This window comes from Leptonychotes weddellii, chromosome 15 (genome assembly GCF_054177405.1).
Source record: "Leptonychotes weddellii isolate Sample4059 chromosome 15, ASM5417740v2, whole genome shotgun sequence".
NCBI classification, from domain to species: Eukaryota; Metazoa; Chordata; class Mammalia; order Carnivora; family Phocidae; genus Leptonychotes; species Leptonychotes weddellii.
The window spans coordinates 31,934,523-31,947,181 of record NC_138383.1 but is presented as its reverse complement, the minus strand read 5'-3'; the positions used below and the strand labels follow the sequence as shown (position 1 = coordinate 31,947,181).

At 45.3% G+C, this 12,659-nt stretch overlaps 1 long non-coding RNA gene across 1 annotated transcript; it reads left to right on the top strand.

Moving 5' to 3' along the window:
* The first annotated feature begins 7,353 nt into the window (after positions 1–7,353).
* LOC115940721 (uncharacterized) lies at positions 7,354–11,582 on the top strand. The gene is made up of 3 exons (XR_004075454.2): positions 7,354–7,591; positions 10,278–10,378; positions 11,394–11,582. It is a non-coding gene; the product is annotated as an uncharacterized LOC115940721 (long non-coding RNA).
* Positions 11,583–12,659: the final 1,077 nt, after the last annotated feature.

Genomic DNA, 12,659 nt, shown 5'->3' with positions numbered 1-12,659 from the left:
AGATCTTAGTGGCCCCCAAACCCCCTCTTTTTTCCTACACTATACTACCTCCACAAATAAAGATTAGGATGTGTATTGTCTGGCAATTTAATTGCAGTCAACCACTTTGAAAGCAGCTGTACTCCCTATTCTCCCAACAGTTGGAAGCGCTGATAGTATTGGGGCCTTAGGAATAGACACTGGAGGGTTTCCTAACACTTGGTTAGTGACTTGTTACAGGATCTTGATTAACATTTGGGAGACCAAGAGCTTGAAAGACCTGCATCAAGGTCTTATGCAGTCTCTTTGTGCCAAGTTGATTAGGCAGTCCCTAAAATGTTGGCCATGGGTCTTGGCTCCCTCCCGAAACTGAGAGGTGAAGAGGGGACCTGTAAAGTTGGGTTGGGACAATAGTACCATCTCAACTGACAGTGGCTTGCAATGTCCCTGAGGCTTAAATGCCACATGATGCTGCCCAGGGAAGCAGCTGCTGAGATCTATGCTATGGAAAGTCACTGATGGCCCAGAAATCGGTGCATATTTCAAGATGATCCAACTCTAAAATATGTGTCACCCTACCCTTTTTTTCTTCTTCATTGAGCTTCACTTTCTCAGTCTTGTGAAATCCTAGGATTCACAAATACTCCTTCAATGACACCAAAACCATGCACAATCGTATAGCTCCAAAGTCCTCAAGCACCCCCAGCCCTGGCCCCCAAGGAAGAAATGAAATTACATCTGAATGGCAGCCTGGGCTGGTACTCCTTAAATGCAGTAAGAACCTAGAATTCCAAAACAGCTGCACCACCAACACTATTCACGAAATGTCAATAGGGACTTCAGGAAATTCAAAATCTCAGAAAGTGGTCAGCTCTCCATTTAGGAGTGCGGTGGGGGTGAAGGGGAGAGGAGTTGGGGGCAGGAAGGGCTGGGCAGGAGAAAGAGATCAAACTGATCTGTCAAAAGGGATGTGACTACTTAGAATTCACATTGCATTAATTAGCTGCTACAACAGATAAACCCCCAAGTCTGACTGGCTTAACTCAGTTGAGGTTTACTCCTTCCTGGTGTGAAATCCAGAATGTGTATTCTGGAACAGCAGATGGCTTTTCTCCAAGCGGTGATTTGGGGACCAGGCACCTTCCATCTTGATTCACCAATTTTTTTTTAAAGATTTTATTTATTTATTTGACAGAGAGAGACACAGCGAGAGAGGGAACACAAGCAGGGGGAGCGGGAGAGGGAGAAGCAGGCTCCCCACCGAGCAGGGAGCCTGATGCGGGGCTCCATCCCAGGACCCTGGGATCATGACCTGAGCCACAGGCAGACGCTTAACGACTGAGCCACCCAGGTGCCCCTTGATTCACCAATTTCAATACTTGGCTTCTAGAATTATTTGTCTATGTGCTCCAGGCTAGCAAGTGGAAGAAAGTAAGGCAGGTTCCACAAGGTGGGGAGGGGCATGCCTCACCCCAGAAGTGGTGCATATCACTTCTTTTGGGTTGCCTAGAACTCAATCACATGGCCATAGCTAACTGCAGGGCAAGCTGGGAACTGTAATGTACTATTCTCAAGAAGGAGACATGAGTCCACCTGCTGCTTCTATGGAGGCTGGCCTTCCTGACTGTGGCGGAGGCTGCAGAGCCCTCCCTGCAAGATGAGTGTTCTTCCAAACAGCTTTGCAAAAGGAAAACCAAAAACTACATAAAAGCCGGATCAACATTTCTGAGAAGATGTAATAAAAAAAAAAGGCTCGAGGGCGCCTGGGTGGCTCAGTTGGTTAAGCGACTGCCTTCGGCTCAGGTCATGATCCTGGAGTCCCGGAATCGAGTCCTGCATTGGGCTCCCTGCTCGGCGGGGAGTCTGCTTCTCCCTGTGACCTTCCCCCCTCTCATGTGCTCTCTCTCTCTCACTCTCTCAAATAAATGAATAAATAAAATTTTTTTTAAAAAAAAGGCTCGAGGATTCTATATAAGGTGGAAGGAGGAAAAAAGTTGTTATACTCAGATATGGGGCTTTTCCTGCACCTGAACATGGCAGGAGGCTTCTTTACTCCAGGGAATCTCTACTTGTTAGCATTTCAGGTAGCATGACCGGATGAGGAATTCTAATTAGTTCTGCAGAGAATGGGGGAGAAGTAGAGAGGTTGCCAGTCTCCATTCCTAGACCAGACCCTGAACCCCACAATATTAATATTTGGATCTAAAGTCTGGGGAATGGGAAAGTGTAAGGAAAAGGCATAAACTGTGTGTGGGGAGGAGCGGGGTTGGGATTTGGATCAGGAGGACCTGAATAATTAGGAAGTTACTGGGGAGTGACTTTTCTTCATGTGTGTATGGAGATAACCTTTGCGAGTAGTTTTTATTTTTAAAAGGGATGGAGATAGCATACATGTATATACTAGTTTAAAGGTCAATTTATATATACTACTTAAAATATGTATCTATAATATCCAATTTGCATATGTATATGTTTGTAAAATCTGGCACACAGAGATGCTCACCCCCCTTTCCCTCTGCCATTCAAAGTGGCCTCTGTTCTGGGGCACCTGGCTGGCTCAATCAGAATAGCATGCATGTCACTCTTGATCTTGGGTCATGAGTTCAAGGCCCACGTGGGATGTAGAGATTACTTAAGTAAATAAAACTTAGAAGAAAAGTGGCCTCTGTTCTTTAGCAGTCTTGATTATTAGGCCAAAGAAACTATTTTACTTGGGCTCAGAGAGCTTGTTTGAAGATACACTATTACTCAATATTAAACATGGATCTGTATAATCCAGGAAGGTCAGCTGCCCATATCAGGGCTTAAGCTTCCAAATACCTGTGTTTCCACCCAGGTTCCACACCCTGGCCCAGCTCAGTGGGAGGAAGTGTATGAACATCAGGCCATCTCTGCCCATCTGCATTGTCATCAAAGGAGACTCCACACAGCAACGTGGCACGGGGGTGTCCTCCTCCTTGCAGCCCTCCCCACTCTCAGCATGGAGCTGTCCTCCAAACTGGGCTGCCCTCCAAACCGGCAAGGCGTTCGGTAGGTCTGGTCAGCCACTGCTTGCCTGTGTTAGGACGAGGAACTGGATAGAAGGATGTGTGTACAAAGATGAGCAGGAGGGGAAGAGAGTGAGGAAGGCAGGGGCACAAGACATTGTATCTTAAGAGGAAGCCCAGGGTAGCATCTCAAGTGTCACCTCTGTCTCTGTTCACATGCTGTCCTCTTTTCCAGAGCCCCTTCCAAGGGCCTCCTCTGCTCCCACATTCGCTGGTATTCACCACAGCATCTTGCTGCACAGACAGCAATGCTCAAGAGCACCAGTTATCCAGAGTTCACTTCATTTAAAGGAGAAGCATACGCCCATGTCCGGGTAAAGGAGAAGCGCTCACATCGGTGGGGTTTCAAACTGGCGGGGAGGGGAGAGGTACTTGTGAGCTTCCTGCTCTAGCAACAGCTCTTAGTGATGAGGACCCTTGCATCCCACAAAGACGGCATTACTTATCCAAGGTCACACAGTCTGGGGCTTAAACCTGGGTGTGCTTAGTTACAAGCAAGAATTCCTTTTTAAATAATACTATCACTGACCCTGAAAACAGCAACCATTATGGGGTGCTTGCGGTCTTCCAGACGTGGTGCTGAATTATGAACATAATTATCTCATTGCATTCTCACCCCATCACGGGGAGGAAACCGAGCCTCCCAGGGGTCCAGTAACTTGTCCACGGTCGCATAGCTACTGAACGCAAGTTGGGATCTGACCCAGGTGGTCTGGCTCCTGAGCTCAGACTCCTGCCTGCTACGTGATCTAGATTTGACACAGCATAGAGGTCTAGGTGGGAGGACACATGCTTAACATTCTCCTGGGGACCAGATGTTATCCTTGCCAGATCCCCTTGACCTCAGTCTCATGCTCTCTGCAGATCCCAGGGAGAGGAAGAGCTGGTATTTGGAGCAGGTGAATGTTCACTAGGCATTGCTGATAATTAGCTTTCATTTGGAGCAGGGACTCTTGAATGGGGATGGTCCCTTCTAGATGATTGCTATGCTCTTTACCACCTTGAGGAGAAATGATATAAGAGTGTGACTTCCTTGACCCTCGTTAGGCAAAACTTGGTCACATGCTAAGTTTCCTGACCTCCAGATGGGAATCCTGAACCCACATAAAGTTGTTGAGCTGACAATTTCATGGGGTTGATGGTTCAGCTGGAGTCTCTTCATGATTCAGCTGCTAATTTCCAACAGAATAAAATATGGACAGGTTCTGATTTCCCTTTCTTTTGTGATATTTTCTTGGGGAACTGATACATTTTTGCATGGGCTATCTATACATGCTATCGGGAAGAGAAAGACATACATTCCCTTTCATAGAAATTAATAATGATAGTAGCTGCCAGTTTTAAGGACTCTGCCAGGAATAGATATGTGTACATATCTGTTCCTTTAATCTGCCCAACAGGCCAATGAGGTAGGAATTATAACACCCGCTTTACAGATGAGGAAGTGAGGCTCAGAAAGGGAAATTAATTTTCCCAAGGTCACACAGCTCCCAAGCCACAGAGCCAGAGGCAAACCGGATCTGTCGCACCCCAGAGTCCTCAGTCTTAAGCGCTGGGCTGTGCTTGCATTGGTCTTAGTGAACAGCCAGAAATAAGGGCCATATTGCTGTTCCTCAACTCTCTTAAAACCACAGTGATGTTATGTTGTTGTTGTTTTTTAAGATCTTATTTATTAGAGAGAGAGAGAGAGCACTGAGCTGGGAGGAGAGGGAGAAGCAGGTTCCTCTCGAGCAGGGAGCCCAACACAGGGCTCTATCCCAGGACCCTGGGATCATGACCCAAGCTGAAGGCAGCACTTAACCGACTGAGCCACCCAGGCGCCCCTTTTTGGATTGATTTTAAACTTAAAGTTCCGGAATGGTCACATTTCCTCCATTGTATGGTTTGAGAAACAGGAAGAACCATGACTGGGGAACACTTTGAAGGTTGCTGATTTTTGGGGGGGGGGTGGCAGATTGGGAGCACAATCAAGTTTAAATGCAAAAGGCACTCCCCTTGGTAGGCCTGGGGGAGCCAGATGACATTAGCTTAAAATTTGCTTGTATGAACAGAGTATTTTCTTTGTTTCATACCAGCCTGGGTGCTATAGAATGTTTACCTCCTCCTCTGTAAGAGGAAGTCCACCTTGTTCATACCCGATCCCCAGCATTTAGTACAGGGCGTGGTACAGAGTAAGTACAATAAGGCTTTTTCCAAAAACTGAATGCAATTGTTTTCATTCACTAATATTAACATTTGCCCATGCACACACCCAGGAAGTAGCCACATGGAAGGATTCAAATGGCAGTTTATCCAGTTCCAACACCGTGTCCTTCCCGCTGTTGGTGCCTTTATGAGGCTTCCGTTCTGACAACTAAAGGACACACTATGTGTCCTGTTCAGACCCATTATCAACGGCATGCTCCAAAACCCCTTCTGCTCTCCCGCTCTTCTTTCTGTCCCCACCCTTTAGTCAAAACTCTCATTCATTTATCACTGTCTCTACTATGTGTTCATCTAATAATTATTGAGCACAGTAAACGCTAATCACTGATGATGGAAGACAAAAGATACATGAGACCACTCCCCCATCCTTGCCATCAGGATATTCACAAGAGAGAAATGTAAAAATAATAAAAAGTGCTATGACCAAACAAGTATAAAGTTACATCTCCCGGGGGTGGGGGTTGAGGAGGGTTTCGGCGGTGAGGTTTGTGCTGAGCCTGGTGAGACGTGGCAGGGAAAGAAAAGAAAAGGGTGTTCCAAGTTCAAGGAACAGCTTGAACTGAGTGTGATGTACCTGGCAAGGGGCAGCAATCAGAGCAGCCCAGAGTGCCAGGGTGAAGAGAGAGGGAGGAGGCAGGGAAGCAGGCTAAGGCCCTATTGCCGAGGCTCTGAAAGCCCTGCTCAGCCCAGTTCTCAGAAAAGGACAGACAAAGCATGTGCTTAGGGCACCACCAAAACAGGACATCTAAAAAGAAACAAGTTTTAATTTCAACATACCTTTGAGTTTTGTTGAAATTTCAAAATTATTTCAAAATATATCTTTATTTCAAGTTGAAGCATTTTTTAAAACTTGGAATTACATGTGGAGAACATCACTATCATTTTTTCAGTGTTTAGGGTCTCTTAAACGTCTCTCTCTGGCTCTGACTCCGTTACAGGAATTGGACACCAGCCGACCTCAGCTTTGGGATAGGCAGGATTGAGTTGAGGCAGTTTGCAAAATTGCTTTGTGAATAACCTATAACAGCACCCCTTAACCTACCCAGGGGTACTAGCAGTTTATGATGTTAGGTGTTTGTCCAAAGGACCTCTCACTGGTGGCATTTCAGGAGCTGTGACAAAGGAAGCATGATAGGGAGGGTCTCTTTCCATAGTTCTAGAATTAGGAACCAGGGCCCCTAGTGAAACGTCAAGGACTCTACTTTCCAAAGAGAAGTCAACCCTCTCCCCAGAGCTATAAGAATCTACAAACTCGTCCTGCCATTCCCAAGCAGCCCAGTCATCCTTATCCCATGTTAAATAAGACATCTTATGGGACACGATGCTCTTGGCCAGAAGTTACACGTGCCTTCCACTGACCCCACTGCCACTGGGGAGGGAGGGAGGGCGTATTCCTCCAAAAAACCAAGGGGAGTATTTCAGAAAAATCATTCTTATAGCTTAGGAGTGCTTACAAGAAGGGGGAAATGAAATCTCACTCCCCAGCTGGTTGGTTACTGCAGCCACCCTGCCCCCGCCCTCCCACCCCAGTGCTGCCTGATGAGGGACATCCTAGAAGAGCCTAACATGTATGTTGAGAGTTAGGGTTCTCAGAAAAGAAGGTGAACAAGATGAAGTGCAACTCTATGCCACAAAAGGACATATATCATATAGGCAAAGACCACCACAACTGCCTAAATCAGACCAAGCCAGGAGACTAAGGGGGCCTCATTCCCAGCAGCAGGTGACCTAGGAGCACCACTGTCAGCTCTCCTGACTCTCCCTGTCCTCGTACCAGAGACCCTAGGGACCAGAGCAGGGCGGGGAGAAGTGAGACAGGGGGCTGCACACTCGCTAACACCCAGTTCCTAGATTGTAATTTCTATAAGGATGTATTCGTGCCGAGCATGTGCCTGGCCCAGAGGAGGCATTTACTTGGGTTGAAAAAGGAATGCGTGGATAAAGTATGTAATAAAAGTTAGTGCTTACCCCGACCCCACTCCACCCCTTTCTCTGTCACTCACGGCTTTCTTGCTTTAGGAGACTCTTACTCATCTGCCCTTGGAGAGTGTTCCTTCAGCTCAGACTGGCTTGGGCAACAGCAAGGCCTTCCTCAGGAGACCTACCGGTGTGAGTTCTTCAGAAGGAGTTTCTGGGCAGGGCTTAGGCTCTCACGTGCCTAGTCCCACCTCTGGGCTTGCATTCTAGCTCAGTGGGCAGAAGAGCATAAATTGCAGCTGTTCCCAGGCTTGCTGCATTTTTACCGAAGACTTCCGACGGCAACATGAAGTTGGGGGGCTTCCTCTATCTTGTGATGCTCCTCACCCTCAGCTCGGAGGTACAGGAGCTTCAGGCTGCAGTGAGACCGTTGCGACTTCTGGGTAAGTCAGGGCAGAAGGCGGCCCGTTCTCTGCATGAGGGAGCTGAAAAGTGGGCCAGCAGGGACTGCTGTGCTCCAGTGGGGGTGGGGGAGAAAGGTGAGAAGGAAAGATCCTCTAGTCCAGGAGCCACCGTGACTGCAGCACCTCTCTCCTTCTGCATCCACTCTTCCCCCCGCCTTCCTTTCCTTGGGTCTTCCCTTCAACTGGACTCTCCACTCTTCCCTTTTGCTTCCCCATCAGCCACCCGCCATCTTCCCCAGCATCTCTCTCCCCCATGGGTTTCTTGGTCTCTTGTTACAAATAGATAAGATCACAAGAGAACATATTTTCTTAATCATGTTATATGGGAGTCATCTTAATCTCCGCTTTTCCTTTTACCACCAACATTCTCAAAGGAGCAATCTTAATTCTCTGCCCTAACTTCCTCACAACTCATTCCTTTGCCTCCTGAAGATTATTGCCATTCCTGTCCCCATCAGTCTCCAGAAACTTCGCTCCCAGGATCAGCTGATAAATATCTTGACTCTCCTCAGCTACAAGTCTGTAACCTCGGCAACACCTGACATGGTTTGCCACTCCATCAATCCTCAAATTTTCTTGTCTCCTGGATGATCGTCACTGGAGCTCCTACTTCTCCCTAAAGATTGTTGGATTCAGCTCTTACTCCTCTCTCTTCTTTGCTGTCCTCCCCCCACATTTAAACCTGTTGCCAAATACCATCCATTCTTTGAAACTGTCTCTTGCGTGTGCTCCTTCCTTTCCACTCCCCATTGCCACATTGGCCCGTCCGGCCCTGACGACCCCGTGCTTGGGCCAGTGTGGTGTGGTTTTCTGACAGCACTTCCTGACCCTTGATTGCTCCTGAGGTTTGCTTGCTCACTGAATCCTGGTCCACTCTATGCCCTTATGCCAGAATAATATTCTTAAGTGAACTGCAGTCATATCCCTCCCTTGGCCTACCAAGTGAAACCCAAACTCCTCAGGTCCTCAAGGTCTGGGCCCCGTAACTTTACCCCCCAATTGCTTTTCCTGCCTGACTTCCAACTGCCCCGTATACTTATCCAGCCTTGCATTTATTTGAAAGTCCTCCTGTATTCCTTGTATTTCAGACTAAGGAGTGAGGAGATGAGGCACCCAGGGTGCCATATTTAAGGGAGTGCTCACTCTCAGGGTTGTGCAAGTGCCTCCTTAAACTTTGTGCCCCAGGTGCCTTGCATGCCTCTTCCTACTCCAGGCCCTGTTACATTTCCCCTTGTGAACTTTTGTTAGTAATTTTTTTCTCTTCTGCAAGACTCTACCACCCCCCTCAATTCTGCCTTAAAAAGATTCCTGTACTTCAAGACTCACCTTTTTTGGTTCATCTAATTGGAAGTAATGTCCTCTCTCTTCTGAGCCCCTTTTCCTTTGGATATACCTCTTCTCAGGACACTTGTCACATACTGCCTTGTTTTTCGTACTTTAAACACAAGTCTTATCTCCATTGTTAGACTCTATGCTGCTTTAAGGTAATGACTTTTATATCTTTATATTTTCTCAGTAACTTAGCCCTATGCTTTGTACCTAGTAAGAAATCAACAGATTTACTGAATGACCAAGCTGCTATGAGTGGAGACAAAGTCTTCAACCTTCTCACCATCAGTCAACAACAGCAAATCGTGCTGACTTTCTCTGAGGTCTGCAAGTATATTGTAGACATTGCACTAGGCCCATTCTTAGAGTCTTACATTGCTAGTCATCACAGCATTTTTTTTTCCTTCTGAGCCTGGACAAGGTGTCCCAGCCCCCTCAACACAGCATCAGATAGTCATCTCTGTGGATCAGAATTGACACTGGAGAATGAACTTCATTTTCCCTGCTAGATCCAAGAGCTCCATTTTACATATGAGGAAAACAAAGGTCCAGAGAAGTCCAGACATGGAATCAGGTAGAGAAACTCGTGATAACAGCTGAGTAGAAGCAAAAGCACAGCACAACAGAAGCATAGCACACATTCGTCCAGAGCTCTGCCTACATTTAACTAGAAGCTCCTGTGAGGTCTTAACCAGCTTCTTGGACCTACTTCCTTGGTTCTCAAAGACTAACTTTGAGCCTCTGGGAATCTGGGGGGCCTCCACTCAGGCCAGGAGTGACTCCTTGAAATTTGGTGATGTGTTCTTCATGTCAGGGTCTGTTCCATCATGTGGGACGGCAGAGGGAGCTTGGCCTAGGGGCCAGGCAGGTCTCGGTTGAATTCCACTTCTGCACCTACTAGTGGGCAGTTCACCTCTGTGCACCCCAGCTGCCATGCCTATAAGATGAGACTAGTCAGATTCACCTCGCAGGGTGAGTGCAAGGCACTCTTGATGGCATTTGGTAGATATGAGTCTCCCCTTTTCTGCCCCTTTCCCTGCAAAGTATGGAAGTGAGGACATTTGAGTGGGCTTCTTTGCACTTTGCTTCTGCATACACAATTATGCTCTTCTTTAAAGTAGGCCTTACTTTATTGTGATTATGTGAATTCATTGTTTTTAACTGAAATATATAAGATGTTAATGAGTATTGTTCTGTGAGTAATCATTTACAAATTCCCTTATTCACTGAACTGAAAGACAGAAGTGGAATGGGTTCTTTTAATCAGTCAAGGGCTATCCTCTCTGATACCTGTGCTTAAAGCAGGGTGGTTTTCAGCTAGTCTGTTCTAACATAGGCACCTGCATTGAGCTCTGCAATGATGACTGGGATTGTGATCCAGGAGAGCACTGCGTCAGCAATGGGTGTGGTCACATCTGTGCTGCAGCCTAGGGACAGGTAAAAACATCAGGCCCTTCCCTGCTTCCTCAAACCTTGTCCCAGCTGGCTGGTGGGCTGGCTCTGATGGGATTTTCCAGAAGTGGGTGGGGTAGAAACCTGTTTCTCTGTGGCCTTTCCCTCTTCACACCCTTCCCAAGAAAAAGAAGCATCTATCACAGGATGCTGGCTTCCAAACCTTTAAAATAATTTCATTACCCAGTGAAATTAGACTATTTATTTGAACAAAAAGAACATAAAAATCAGTCACATTACCCCCCATCCCCAAATGATACCTGCTTAATACTTTGGTGCATATTTTAAACACACAGGCAAATACATAATATATATATTGAAATGAGATAATATTGTGTCTATTTTGATTTCTTAATTATTTCACTTAGAAATAGCTAGTGAACAACTTTTAAAAACACCAATCTTCTATACCATCACCTTTAACAGCCTTAATGAAGTCCATCATATATGCTCATATACTTAGTAACCCCCATTGATCACATTTGTTGTTTATTTTATTAATATAGTTATAATGAATACTAAATTTGTGCATACACCCTTATTAATTTCCTTGGGATAAATTCTAAGAATTATAATTTATGACCATTTTCAGGCTCTGATGCACACTGCCAGATTGACCTATGAGAACCCTTTTCCTGGAGAAATATTTCAGGGTCCTCACATAATAGTTTCTTTATTTTCAGTAGCCATCAAATGAAAAAAAAAATGCATAATGAAAAGCTACCATGATTCAGCCTTGATTATAAATTAAGCTGTATTTATTAATTAATATAACTAACACAATAGAATCAACATAAACTTTAAAAGTAACCCATTTGTGTTCAGAAGGTACTATCTGTCCAATCCACCCACAGTCCTTGGGATGCTTTTGGCCTTGCTGGCTCTTTGTAGGTGCTTGTTGATTCCCAGAACTGAGAACTGTCACCTCTCAATTGCATTCTGTGATTCCAGGTCCCCAAAACAGCAGGTCTCATGTATAATTTTTTGGTCCATTTTTCAGATGAAGACTTATCTTGAGGATCATCCTTCTCTAATAATTTTTCATCGCTTCCTATCTTCAAAGATATGACTGGAACTCCTTGACCAGGAAGACAGATGAAAATGGGGGCCTGTGGGTGGAGATTACAAGAGATGTGGTGGGGAAGGAAAAAGCGTCATTTCTTTTAATAAATCATCATTGTTAGAAGTACCCACACTGCTTGAGTTATTTGGTTAAGGGTGATGATGAGGTGGAGGACGGGGTGGAAGATAGATGACATTTGTCGAGCACTTGGTATGCAACTGTGTTATATTCTCCACAAGCATCATCTAATTTATCCTTATAATCACCTTGTGACTATGCTTATTATCAATACCATTTTATATATAAGGATACTGAGGTTTGGAGAGATTAAGTAATTTGCTCAAAATCATATGGCAGGTAAGTGTCAGGGCCTTACCTTAATCCCATGTCCAACTCCAGGGCCTATGCATTATAGCATAGTAGTTAGGAAGTCTGATTCTGAATTTTAGACCCAGGCCTGCCACATAACTGTGTGACCTTTAGCGTGTGTCCTAACCTTTCTGTGCTTCAGGTTTCAGATTTGTATAACAATGTATGCTTCATAGAGCTACAAGGACAAAAGCAGTTAGTTCATTATGTTAACTGCAATTGTTATGAGTATCAAATAGATGGGCCAATGTCGCTTAGTGATGATTTTCTAGGACTCTAGAATGGAAGCCTAAGACAATCCTCCTTCCTAGCCTATCGTAGTTCATCTGGATCCTGAAAACCAGCCCCTCTCTTCTGGTTTTCCCCATTACAAAACATGGGAGGTAAAAATAGACTTACATTTATTTTCTGTTCTTCATAATCGCAACTGGCCTGGGTTGTGGTCTGATTTTGGCCGATTTACTGCCTGTGTGGCCCTTGACAAACCATTTAAACCCTTTAAATTGTCTTTCTTTAAGCCATTAAACTTTTTTTATCTGTACAAAGGAGGAAATAACAGTATCTACCTCATTTGGATGCTAAGATTTATAGAACTTTATAGTTTATGAAGTATTTTCACAAAGATCCCATTTGATTTTCACATCAACCAACAGATGGGAAATTGGGGGCTCTGAATAAACAGTGAATTTATTCATCCTGCCAGCAAGTATTGGGAGGTGTCTACCATGACTCAGGTGCTGTGCTTGCGTTAGGGATACAATAGTGAACCAGACAGACAGATGTGTGCCTTCACAAAGCTCACATTCTAGAGGAAGAAACAGATAATATTACAAT